Source organism: Phascolarctos cinereus, unplaced genomic scaffold, assembly GCF_003287225.1.
Source record: "Phascolarctos cinereus isolate Bilbo 61053 unplaced genomic scaffold, phaCin_HiC Scaffold_9;HRSCAF=440, whole genome shotgun sequence".
In the NCBI taxonomy this organism is placed as follows: domain Eukaryota; kingdom Metazoa; phylum Chordata; class Mammalia; order Diprotodontia; family Phascolarctidae; genus Phascolarctos; species Phascolarctos cinereus.
In genome coordinates, this window is record NW_027556402.1 from 183,316,224 (window position 1) to 183,330,327 (window position 14,104).

The following is a 14,104-nucleotide window of genomic DNA, read 5'->3' on the forward strand; positions in this document are numbered from 1 at the left end:
TGTTGGAAGTATAAAATGAAATATCACTTGCAAATCACTTTTCAGACTTTAAAGTGCTATATAAATGTTAGCTAGGGTGATGATAGTGATTATTATTTTGCCTTAGTAACTGTCAAGTCATTCTTCTGATAAAATAATATTCTTAAAATGAGAGGTCTTTCAATAACATGATATGCTGAAGAGAATTATTTGATCTGTGACCAAAGGAAAATCAATTCATCTTTCTGAACTTTGGTTTCCTCATATATGAAATAAGGATACAAATGTTTGCTTACCCACCTTGCAGAGTTGTTGTTAGTACAAGATTCTATTAAGGTAATATCTTGGCAGGGTGGGAGAAACACTAGATTTGGATTGTGAACTTGGGTAGTATCTTAACTTCTGTGGACCTCAGTTTCTTTATCTGTAAAATGATTGCTAAATTACCTTTCAGCTGCAAACCTATAACTTATAAAGCATTATATCAATGTAAAAAATCATAATTATTGTTACCGTTTCAGAACAGTCATGTGACTTCTTATTGACTAAAACCAAAAGATGAGCTGAAATATTCCAGTGTTCCATGTGTATATTTGTATGGTTTAGGGTGATTGTGGGATCAGGGTAAATCAAGAAAAGCAAAAAAAAAATGGGGCTAATGTAAGCTTTTTGAGTGTAAGGACTCTTTCATTTCTGTAATTATATACTCTGCAATTAATTAATCAACTAACAATTATTTATGAAGTGCCTACTATATGTCAGGCACTATACTAGGTGCTGGGTAGACAAATACAAACAACAAAAATATCCTTACTTGGGGCAGCTAGGTGGCTCAGTGGATACAGCACCGGCCCTGAAGTCAGGAGTACCTGAGTTCAAATCCGGCCTCAGACCAAATACATGACACTTACTAGCTGTGTGACCCTGGGCAAGTCACTTAACCCCAACTGCCTAAAAAAAAATCCTTACTTTCAAGGAGCTTGCATGCTAATGGGGAAGACAACAAGAACATATATTAACATATGCAGAATGAATATAAAGAGGATAAATGGAAATAAATACAATAATTAAACACAAATGTAGTTTGGGAGAGAGGACATTAAAAATGGGGGCATTGGGAAAGGCTTAATGTTGAAGACAGGGCACAAACTATGTCTACAAGTAAGAGAATGATTTCTTGAGGAAGAAGTGAGTTAGGAATACATCCCTGAGATAAGGTATGGCCAATGCAAAGGTACAGACACAGAGTGATGGAGTCATTACTAAGGAATAGAAAGAAGGTGAGTTTGGCTGGATCACAGAGTACAAGAAGGGAAGTAATGTCCAATGAGTCTGGAAAGATGAGTTGAAGTCAGGTTGTATAGGGCCTCACAGATGAATAGAGGAGGTTATAATTCATTCTACAAGTAATAGGGAGCAACTAGAGATTATTGAGAAGGGGAGATATCTGGTCAGATATGTGTTTAAGGAAAATTACTCTGGTACTGTATGCAGGATTGATGGGAGTGGTGAAATGATTGAAGTAGAGAGGCCAATTAGGAAGCTGTTGAAATAATGCAGGAAAAAAAGGAATATGGACCTGGTAGTTGTGTGAATAGAGAGGTGTCAAATACAAGAGTTGTTGGGGAGATAGAAGTAGAAAGATTTAGCCCTTGATTGGATTTTAAGGTGTGAAAGAGTGAGGAGTCAAAAATAATGCTGAGGTTTTAGGAACTTGGCATGAGGGAATGATGATAGTACCTTCAACAGTAGTAGAGAAAAATGGAAAAGAAGATGGTTTAATGAGAAAGGGGTTTCCAGGATATGCAGTCTAAAATAGGTCATTAAGGACTAAAGCTTAAGGTGTGTGGGGGAAGCCTGGAGATAGATACATAGATTTTTTAGCCATCTGCATGGAGATGATAGTTAATCCTCCAGAGTAATGAGAGAAGGAGAGAGAGAGAGAGAGAGAGAGCGAGAGAGAGAGAGAGAGAGAGAGAGAGGAGAGAGAGAAGAAGAAGAAGAAGAAGAAGAAGAAGAAGAAGAAGAAGAAGAAGAAGAAGAAGAGAAGAGGAGGAGGAGGAGGATAAGAAAAAAGAAAGAATAAAAGGAAGGAAGAAAAGGAAGGAAGGAAGGAAGGAAGGAAAAGGAAGGAAGGAAGGAAGGAAGGAAGGAAGGAAGGAAGGACTAGAGTAGAACCTTGGGAACAACCCACAGTTAGTGGCTTTATATAGATTATGAACCAGTAATAGGATCGGAAAAAATTGTTAGAAAAATAAGAAAACCAGGAGAGAGTAGTAACATGAAAACTCATAGGATAGAGAGTATTCAGGAAGAGACAGTTGTGAACTGCCTCAGATGCAGCAGATAAGGTGACAGAGATGAGGATTAAAAAGACCACAACTAGAGCCATGCCTGTCACTTAATAAATGTTTGTTGATTGCCTTATTAAAGTGAATTGATGGTTATGGGAGAAGTAAACTTCAAAGGTATTATATTAGATTATCTCTATTACTACTCTATTACTCTATTCTGGGATTTTTAAAGGTTTAATATTTCTGTAATGCAATGGCTAGACATTGCCTCTCATAGCAAATGAAGATTTTTTGTCTTTTCATTTCTCAATCCTTCCCTCTAGAGGAGGCTTATGTTCTGAGTTATATAAGAAGGGCAATAATTTTGCTTTCAAAAGTGACAGAACAAAGTGGGAAATTGGTCCCAAATGTTTAAGTGTGGGGTCTTTTCAGTAGGACAGACTATGATTTCCCAGGGACCTTTCTTAGTCTACTGAAGCTATAGAAGGGTCACAATGCTTTCTGAGAATACGATGCCACCAGGCTATGAGGCAATCAAAGTTCCAAATCCTAAAAGGAAAGACAAGGATAGAACATGGGACAGACAGCTTAGTGGACCTGACAGTGTTTTTAAACCTATTCTCTTCCCACTACCAGACTATAAACTCTATGAAGGCTGGCGTCTTCCAAGTTTTAGTCTTTCTCCTCAGAGCCTATAGGGTACATTGACTTGCATATATTAATCAATCCAACAATCAACAGACATTTATTAGGTGCTCCAGGCACCATTTAAATGCTGGAGATAAAAAGACAAAAATGAAATAATCCCCAATCAGTATTTGCTTAATGAAAAATTGAATAAAATAAATAGATGTTTCATTTCACTTATCAGTGAAAACATCATGGGACCTTCATTCTATAAACTATTGATGTAAAGGAAGAGCACTAGGTGGAGAATCAAAAGACCTAGATTGAGATCTTGTCTATGGCACTTATGGGCTGAATTACCTTGGGTAAGTTTCATTTGGAGCCTCAATTTCCTTATCTGTAAAATGAGAGGGTTGGACACAGCAATTTCTAATATGCTTTCCAGGTCAATGTTTTATACACTGTGCTTCTAAAAAGCAAAACTATTCTTTTAAAACAGAAAATTGAAACTTCATATTCAACTTAATTATGTATTTATTAAGAACCTATGTGGAAGGTTCTGTGTTTTTTCTTAAGATACAATCATTTTAAAAAATGCACAATCCTTGCACTCAAGTATCTTACAATACTCACGGTGACGTGGGGAATACACTACTTATTTAATTTAGTGTGCTAAAAGGAAAGATGTGACAGAAGCAAAGAAGAGATCTAAAGGATTTTAGGAAAATTTTTAAAAGGCACTACCAGCTGGGGAGAATCTAAGAAGGTTTCTTAGGTAAGTTGGAACCTGAGCTGCAGTTAATTTTCTTGAAATATTTGAATAGTGATCAAATATTTACAGCATACTTACTATGTATAAAATAGCACACTAGGCACATAGAGTAATTACAGGAAGTATAAGTCTCTGCCCTCAAGGAATTTATAAAATTATACCAGGGATACAATCAGGGGGTGCTGCAGCCATTTAATACCAGGTTCCTTGAGCTGCTTGTTAAATTTTTAGTGAGAGCATTTACACCTTGGAAATTAGCTACAATTCAGGGATTGATTCATTGTTTTGTTCATTGTCTAGATTAACAAAATAATGGTGAAAATGCTAATAATGTAGATTAAACTTAAAAGTGTTTCTTGTGCACATATTTTTTTTCAGAGAGCTACTTGTTAAATATTTACCAGCACTTTCATGGCTATAAGACATATATATTTTGTACCAAGCAAAGTATTATGTATTGTAGCAGCATCAATAAATGTGAAGTTAAGTGAATTAATTAATAATAATAGCAGACAAACCATACTAAGCACTAAGTAAGTATTATGTATAATAAAGGGGAGGAAAGAGAGCTCCCTGTTGATTAGGAATGCTTAGGGAAGGTTTCTTGGACTTAATCTGAACCTCCAAGGATAGTTAGGAATTTGATAAGACAGAATGAGTATTTAAGAAGAAGGAATAGTACTAAGAAAAGCTAAATGATAGTAATATGCAATGAATTTTGGGAAAACAGTGGGATCACTGTGGTTGCATATGTGACAAATAAATTTGGAAAGGTGGATTGGGGCTAGACTGCACAGGACTTTGAATGAAAGACAAAGAACATTGGACTTCATCATCCAGTCAGGTGGAAGTCGTAGGAGGCTTTTGAGCAGTACAGTAATCATATGAAACATCATGACCTACTAAGCCTTTTCGATATCAAAACAAAGTAAGACTCTGATGTGAATATTCACCTTTGGGCCAGTGCTGAATTAAAGGGAATAATGAGAAATGAGATTAGAAATGCAGGTGAGATCCATGTTGTAGAGAGATCTGAATGCCAGGCTGAGAAATCAGAAAGCCTGGGATTGGGTTCCAGGTCTGACACTTGTGAACTCAGTGACCATGAAGATCACCTCACCTATACTCATTTCAGTTTCCCCACCTTCAAAATTGAGATAACATCACTCACACTACTTACTTACAGAATTATTGTAAAGAAAGCATTTCTAAAACTATAAAGGCTTATAGAAACATATACTGTATTTACTATTATTTTTCGAGTTCTACATCCATAATCATGTCAGCATGGTAGCCAGGTAGCCACTAGCTTCTCAATTTTGTTCCCACCACCCAGAACCTTGGAACTTTCTTCTGTGGCTATAACTTCAAGAATGTAAGAACATCAATACCCTTCTCACACGAAGCACATACAAACATACTCACTCACCTCTATTGTTCCCTCTTTTCTTCATTCTATGCTCTCTCACTTAGTGGTTTCACCAGCTCCCATGGACTTAATTTCACTTAATTCAACTCTCAAATCTGCACATTCATTCCTACTCTCTCTCCTAAGCAGCAATCTCATACAACTAACTGACCATTGGACATTTTGAACTTGATGTCCCACACACACTTCAAACAAATGTGTCCAAAGCAGAACTGGTTTCCTCTCTTGGTAATTCTTCCACTTTTCTTGACTTTCCTGTTCCTTTTGAAGGTATTATCATTTTTCTCATCAAGAAGGTTTACAATCTCAGTGTCATCTTCAACTCTTCCCATAAGGGAGGCAACGTAGCATGGTGGAAAGAGTGCTGGATTTAGAGTTAAAGCACTTAAGATTAAACCTCTACTCTGCTACTTACTACTTATACAACCCTCCCTCTCTGGGGAAAACAAAGAAATTCAAAACACTTGTGGCCAATAAGCATAGTCAAGGAAAAAAAATTCCCACATTAACCACGTCCAAAAACATGTTGCTCATTCTGCATGTTTCTCTCTCTGTCGTGAGTTAGGTGGCATTCCTCATTATCATTCCTCTGAAATCATAGTTGAGCGTTGCATTTGTCAGAGCTCTTATCTTTCCAAACTGTTCATTTTAATGATATTGATGCTACAGTATAAATTGTTCTTTTGCTCACTTCAGTCTGCATTAGAATATTGACTACTTTTAAAGTATGGTGCTAGAAGCTGAGCAACTTTACATTTTCCTGATTAAATTTTATCATGTCAAATTAGGCAAAGTAGTCTAAGCTATCTAGATCTTTCCCAATCCTCACTGTCACCCAACGTATGAGATATCTCTCTTCACTTCGTGTCAGCTGTAATTTTATAAGCACACTTTTGATAATCTATGCCTTTATCTAAACCATTGATAAAAATGTTAAGCCATGCAAAGCCAAGCACATATCCCTAGGACTTTGCAACATAGAACTTCCAAACTGATACGGATCCGTAATGACTGTATCCAGCCATCCAACAAATTCTGAATTCACTTACCTGTACTGTTACCTAGTTCATATCATCTCCAAATTACCTCTAAGAATATCATGAGAAACATTTGCTTTCTCTGATTAATGCTTCCCCCTGCCCAAGATAATCCTGAGTAATCCTTTTATAAAATATCCTAGTGTTTTGCCCTCATTACCTTCTGGCTGGATTACTGCAATGGTCATCTAATTAATTTTGAAGCTTTTGGTCTCTCTTTTCTCCAATCTATCTTCCATATAGCTACTCAATTGATATGCCTAAATTACAGGCCTGATAATGTCACTCCAGCCCTAAGAAGCCCAGTTACTCTTCCTTACTCTTAAAGTAAAATACATCTCATTCGGTTTGGCATTTAAAGCTTTTTGTAATATGGCTCCAGCCCTATGTTTCTAGGTTGATTGATTGAATATATTGTCCCCCACATGCATTTTATAATTGCTTTCAGTTCTTTCTATACAGGATTCCCTCTCTCTCTTTGCATAGTATCTTCCCCATTTTTGAAATTCTCTCCCTCCTCACCTCTGGTTCTTGTAACCACTAGCTTCCCTTCAAAGATTATCTCAAGGGATACATCCTTCAAGAGGCTGTTCATTACCCTCCCAGGTTCTACTTCCTCACTCAACTACTGTGCACTTCTTTTGTAGATACCTTGTATGTACTTAATTCTGCACATTTTATATCCCTCCAGTATAAGTTCCTTGAAATTAGGGACTGTATTACTTATGTATCTATATCTCCAATGCCTAGCACAGTATCTACAACATTGTAGCACTTACTGAATTCTTATAGATTAATTAATGCTATGAATCAAGTCCAAAATAGCTGTACCTTTATTGTAAATTTCTTGAAAGCATGGTACATATCATAACTCCTTTACATATCTAAGGCCTAGCACAGGATTTTATGCACAGTATATGCTTAATAAATAAACATTAATTGAACTGAATGTAGGAATTCTATGTCCTAGGTTGCCTCCTAACTCTCAAATTTTATGTTCAATTTGGCAAGCTTTCTCTCAGTCATAGATTTCATGTCCCATATTTTTATGCCCTCTTCCAAATATTATTTCATATTTTATGCTATTCATTCTCTTTCATTCTGATTTCCTATGTTCTATGTTCTTCTAGTTCGGATAGTCTATGATTCTGTAAAAAGACTAAAGGAAAACAAAGCAAACATTTTGCCTAGAAAGAGATACTCTCTGTGAACAATGGGTACTAATTCAAAAGAAAAATAGAAGCTATGTTCCCTGATCCTTAAAAGCCTTCGAGTTAAACCATAGTCATTTTCCATATCGAAAAACACACTCAAAGAAGAAATTGGACATAACTAGCCATTTGAATCTTAACCTGGAGGACAAAAAAAGGTATTTGTCTAAACGTACATTGATTTCTTAATGGGTCTATAGCCACATGAATTTCAGTTCTTCCTCCAACACTGCAGGCAGCAGTACTTCTACCATTCATTCTCTTTTAACATTTTACAAATATGAGAACATCACCTGGCCTGCCAATCTGTTAGCCCTCCCTCTTACTGCATTACTGAACGACTTCATTTTCCAATCCTATATATCCTTAAAAATACCTTTTATGTCACTACTTGTATATGAATCACCATATGTGTCATAAGTTATTTACACCCATATGCATATTTCCATTGTGCTTTAAGTCACTTGCAATTTGATTCTTCAAAGATCATTCTCTTCTCTGATCTACCACCATGTAATATAATTATAAGAAAACTGGTGTTAAAAAAAGATGAGATTTTGCAGCAGGGATTAGCTTAAAGTTATTGAAGGTACTGTATAGTTGTCCTAATGTGATCTATCCCAATTTCCTCTTCCTATTCTTTCCCTCCTAAATCCACTCCTCCTAACTCAGCAGGCTACATATCTAATTGCATGTTATAATAGGCTATATGTATTCTTCATCTAGATTAATTTGTGCATGTTAATTGCTAGGCCTATTTCCTTTAGAAAGGTACTGAAAAGCTCACTTAGATTTAGTTTGTCTAGTGATTATTCAAAATGTTCTAAACCAATCCTATTGCTTGTTTAGTAGGGGATGTAATGGGTGGAGTCACAGCCCTCAAACTGCAGTTTGAAGAGCTGGGTTCAAACCCAATAATAAGGTTAGTGTAAGGACCTAACAAGATACTGTAGGGACTATTAATGCAAATGATTATGACTAACAGAAATCATTATGTCTGCTGATGTTTGTTGCCTTTTATGTGAAAGGACTGAAATAGGAATTGACTGAGTTTTTGTTGTTGTTTGTATTTTAGATAAATGTAAGTTGAATCTCTGTTTTCTTCCAGGAAAAACTAAGCAGATCTAGATCCCAGAAGTTCAGGTGCCTGGTCTGGAGGTAAATAAGACTTTGGTTGCAGATGGAGAAAAAAAAATAATCTTAAAAACAATAGAAACTATCAAGGAGAGAAAGAACTTACATAGCTCTAAAAGGGTAAGTTCTGAAATCAAGAGAAAGAGTCAGGGAGAACCTTAGCAAATTGCGGAGACAAAGTTTGTCTTCCAGCAGCTACAGCCTTCCTTCTCTGCTTCCTAATATTTCACTGCTTTGGTGCTAACCCTTCCCTTTGTCCACTCAGATACACCCAATGCCCTCCTCTCTCCAGCCTGCATTCTCTATACCCTTCTCTCAGGAAAGGATCTAATAAATTTATTCACAAAGAGATATAAATGACTAATAAGACTTAAGTGGTGTTAGTCTTTAAGGAATATTTGCATTTTAACAGGAAGAAAGACACTTTTAATCAAAGCAATGAAACTTTAATCGTGAATTTCAATCATCAGCGAGCAGGAGGTGTTTGGGGACAGAATGACTTTATTTGTGCCCCTGAAATCACAGTAGGTAAGTTACAATGTTCTAGATACTATACTAGGTATTGGAGATAGAGATACATAAGTAATACAGTCCCTAATTTCAAGGAACTTATATTATACTACAGGTATACAAAATGTGCAGAATTAAGTACATACAAGGTATCTACAAAAAAAAGTGCACAGTAGTTGAATGAGGAAGTAGAACCTGGGAGGATCATGAACAGCCTCTTGAAGGATGTATCCCTTGAGATAATGTTTGAAGGGAGCTAGTGGTTCCAAGAACCAGAAGTGAAGAGAGAGAGAATTTCAAAAATGAGAAATAGTCTATGCAAAGAGAGAGAGAGGGAATCCTATATAGAAAGAACTGAAAGCAGTTATAAAATGCACGTGGGGGACAATATATTCAATCAATCAACCTAGAAACATAGGGCTGGAGCCATATTACAAAAAGCTTTAAATGCCAAACAGAAGAAGTTGTATTTTATTTTAAGAGTAAGGAAGAGTCACTGGACTTCTTAGGGCTGGAGTGACATTATCAGGCCTGGAATTTAGGCATATCAATTGAGTAGTTATATGGAAGATAGATTGGAGAAAAGAGAGACCAAATGCTTCAAAATTAATTAGAAGACCATTGCAATAATCTAGCCAGGAGGTAATGAGGGCAAAGTGCTAGAATATTTTATAAAAGGATCATTCAGGATTATCTTGGGCAGGGGAAAGCATTAATCAGAAAAAAGCAAACATAGCTTCATCAAGAACAGTTTCTCTTCTGAAGAGTACTAAATCAGTGGATCAGAACACTGTTAGAGATATAATTTACTTAGCTCTAGTAAAGAGTTTGACAATGCTTCTCATGGCATTCTTAGAGGTAATTTAGAAAAGATATGAACTAGGTAACAGAACAAGTAAGTTAATTCAGAATTTGTTGGATGGTTGGATATAGTCATTATGGATAGGTATCAATTTGGAAGCTCTATGTTGCAAAGTCCTAGGGATATGTGCTTGGCTTTGCATGGCTTAACATTTTTATCAATGGTTTAGATAAAGGCATAGATTATCAAAGTGTGCTTATAAAATTACAGCTGATACAAAGTGAAGAGAGATATCTCATACATTGGGTGACAGTCAGGATTGGCAAAGATCTAGATAGCTTAGACTACTTTGCCTAATTTGACATGATAAAATTTAATCAGGAAAATGTAAAGTTGCTCAGCTCCTAGCACCATACTTTAAAAATAGTTAGTATTCCAATACAGACTGAAGTGAACAAAAGAACAATTTATGCTGTAACACTAATATTATAAAAATTGACCAGCATTGAAAGATAAGAGCTCTGACAAAAGCAATGCTCAACTATGATTACAGAGGAATGATGATGAGGAATGTCACCCACCTCACGACAGAAAGGTGAGGGAGAAACATGCAGAATGAGCAACATATTTTTGGACATGGTCAATGTGGGAATTTTTTTTCCTTGACTATACTTATTGGTTACAAGTGTTTTGAATTTTTTTTCCCCCAGAGAGGGAGTGTTGTAGAAGGGATAAAAAAAAAATCAGTGCTCAAAAATTGGGAAAAGATGTTCTCAAATATGCATGCATGCAGCATATATGTATGTGTGTACACATATATAACTATTCTTATATGTATGTATATGTGCATATTATATGTATTTGTATATGATGCACATATACATACACATACATACATGTGTATGTATATGTATATATATATATATATGTATGTATATATAGGTGCGTATGTGTGTGTGTGTTTTTCCAATTTTTCCAAATTTTCCAAGCGTAATTACAATAGAAAAAGGAATGTGTGCTCTTTGAATGCAGGGACTGCCTAACTATATATTTGTATTCTCAACACTTAGCGCAGTATTAAGCACATAACAAGCAACTAATACATTATTTAAAAAATAAAAAATTAAGTTAAATAACTAAAAAATTAAAAAGACAATATTTAAGAAAATGCTTGTTGAACTGAACTGATTGGGTTCTAAAATGAACTGCACAAGATGATGGAAGACTAAACTAGATAGAAATTAGACTAGATGTATGGAAGTTCATCTCAAAAAATATCTGGGCTTTTAATTGTGTTAACAGTGTTATATAGGTCCAAAAAAGGTAGTGCAATGTTAAGCTTCGTGAAGAGAAGCATGGAGTTTAGGACTAGGGATGTGATGGTTCCACTGTCTTTGCCCTAGTCAAACTATATCTGGAATATCATGGTCAGATCTGTACAAGCAAAGGAGTTTTAATTTTAGTCAAGAATTTGTAGGGAACCATTGAAGACTTTTGAGCAGAGAAAAAGCATCATCATATTTATGGATAAGGAAGATTTGTATTCATAAAGTTATGAATTGGAGATGAGAGAAAGTGGACATGTGACCTGATAAGAAGCTATTAACAGTAGTTCAGGCAGATGGCAATGAGATCCTAAGCATGGGTGACAGAAGTGGGAATAAAGGAAGGGAAAGATGTGAAAGATATTGAAGACATGTAATTAAGAACCTTGGTAACTGATTGGATATTAGAGATGGGGGAGAAGAAAGAGTCAAAGATAGCCCAAGGTTTCTAACATGGGAGACATACTGTATATTACTTTAAAAAAGGTTATACAGTGTTGTACAAAGTGGAGATATTATTGTTATTATGACTATTATAAGCCATAATAAAATGTGCTGACTTTCAGGCAGCCAATAAAGCTTAAATAGAAAATGCTAAAGGCATAATAAGCTGATGTTCTAAAGCGTACAGCCAATGTAGGCATTTCCAGGCCTATGTATTCAGGTGACTTTTTTTTTTGCTCCAGTACCTTGGACAGAGCTTCACTGTGGGAGACGCACTTCAGTTTCTCTAAGTATATATCTTTGCCATCTGGGAGGGGAGAAACATCCTTTCATGAGTTAGAAAAAGAGCCTTCAAATGAGAGGACACTCTGCTAATTTATCACAAAGCAAATTGTAACCCTTCACAAAAGAAAAACTTCCTGATGAAGACATCTGGCTTTAAAACAGTTTACAAGACCAGGAGTAAAAGTCAGCCTTTAAACACTGTTGGCTCCTTAGTGGCCAGAGAGAGTTGATCCAGTTCCCCATATTACCAAACTTATAATTTCTAAATCACTATAAAACCCTTTTCCTACAATAATGCTGTGAAGTCAGTTGTGTACATATTTTTTATCAACTTTACAAATGAGAATATTAATGTACAAGAAGGTCAAATGATTTTTTTCAGGATTTCAGGGCGGATTAATAGCCAAGATAGGAATTGAACTCTGGTCATCTGACTATCTGTCCATTGAGCTTTTCACTGTACCATAAAAAATTAGGACCAGTGGGTGGAAGTTGCAGAGAAATAAATTTAGGTTGATCAAAGGGAAAAAACCTTAGCAATTAGTTATAAAAAAGTAGAATGACTGCCTCTAAAGACCTTTACCAGAGGTCTTCAAGCAGGGATTTGATGATCAGTTCTCAGGGGTGTTATAAAGAGATTTTCTTTGCACAGAAAGTAGGACTAAAAATCTCTGAGAATCTTTCCAACTCTGAGAGTCTATGATTTCTTGCGAAATGTTGGTCCAATCCAGTTTTTTTTTTCCATATTGCTATTCCATTTTCTGAATAATTTTCATTTCCACAGTATTTTGTAATTTGGGGGTTATCAACTGTTCATCAATGTTTTTGATTTTAAGTATGTAGTCTATTCTTTTCCATCAATCTGTACTTCTTTTGAATTATCCAGTACCAACCATTTCACTTTGATATTTACCTCTTAACAGTATAATTTGACATAGCAGTTGGCAATTTCCATTCATTTGAATTTAGCAATTTTTTCCCTGAGTCTCTCTTATGTGCCTGCCACTGTACTAGGTTTTGTTAATGAAGCAAAATGAGAGATGATGATACTCTGGGCATTGAGATCAAACCTATGTAGATAAGACTCATAGACAAGAAATAATTTCCAGGATTCTACCTCTTGCAATCTTGGATTTCCTTATGGACCAAGAAAGATCGTAGGGTCATAGATTAAGAGCCAGAATAGATCTTAGAGGCTATTAAGTGCAAGCACTTCATTTTATACATTTTTTAAACTAAGACAAAATATTAAGTACTTTACTGAGGGTCATGTAGCTATTAACTGATTGAAGCAAGATTTGAATCCAGGCTTTCCTGACTAGAAATTTACTGCCTTGTCCACTGAAACTGGTTTGTGATAGGAGTCTAGCCTTGAAAAAGATTAGAGACGAGGTTACTTTACTTTTTACTTTAAGTTGAGGTAAACATAATGAAGGCAGAAATGGAAAGCTGACAAAAAAATAGCCACTCTCTTAGAGCCACAAATATGGCTTGTCACTTGAAATACTTAAATTTTAAAAGTTAAAATAATATGATGACTTTCTACCTGGTCACCTTGTCTCCAGTTAAGATAATGCTGTGTAGTGAAAAGAGCAGTAGAGTTTGAGTTCCAGCATTACTCCTTGCTTTTGATCTAGGACTAATTTATGCCTCTGTGTCCTCAGCTTTCACATCTGAAAATGAGGAGCTTTGCACCAGAATATCTCCAGAATGCTTTCCATTCCTCAGTCATAAGATATTATGATACTGTCTACTCCTGCTCCAATCTGGCCTCAAAGTATCATCCATTTCATTACTTCATTCCCCTTCTGAAAAACATCTAATGGTTCCCCACAATCCTCAGGCTAGATCTCAAACTTTTCAGCCTAGCATTCAAGGTCCTCCTCAATACAACCTCATTCTACCCACCCAGCCTTCTGATGTACTCTTTCCTAGCACATGCTGTCTGTTCTAGCTATGCCTGTTTCCTCACAGAGAAATTCATTCTCAACCCTGCTCATTCCTACTTTTTTTTTTTGTACTTTCCTGCGTTTTAAATATTTTGCTCACCATCTCGCTGCAAATCCAAATCCTCCATATTTGACATGGCCCTGCTCAAGTCTTAAAACTCTTGTTTGAAGCCTTCAGGTCCACATTAGTCTTCTTTATCTGAAAGATTTATTGTTTTATCCATATTATTTGAAAGCATTATCTTAGGTATTGAATCATATACTGGCATACCAATTCAATTGAACTTTTAAAAACCCATCATGGGC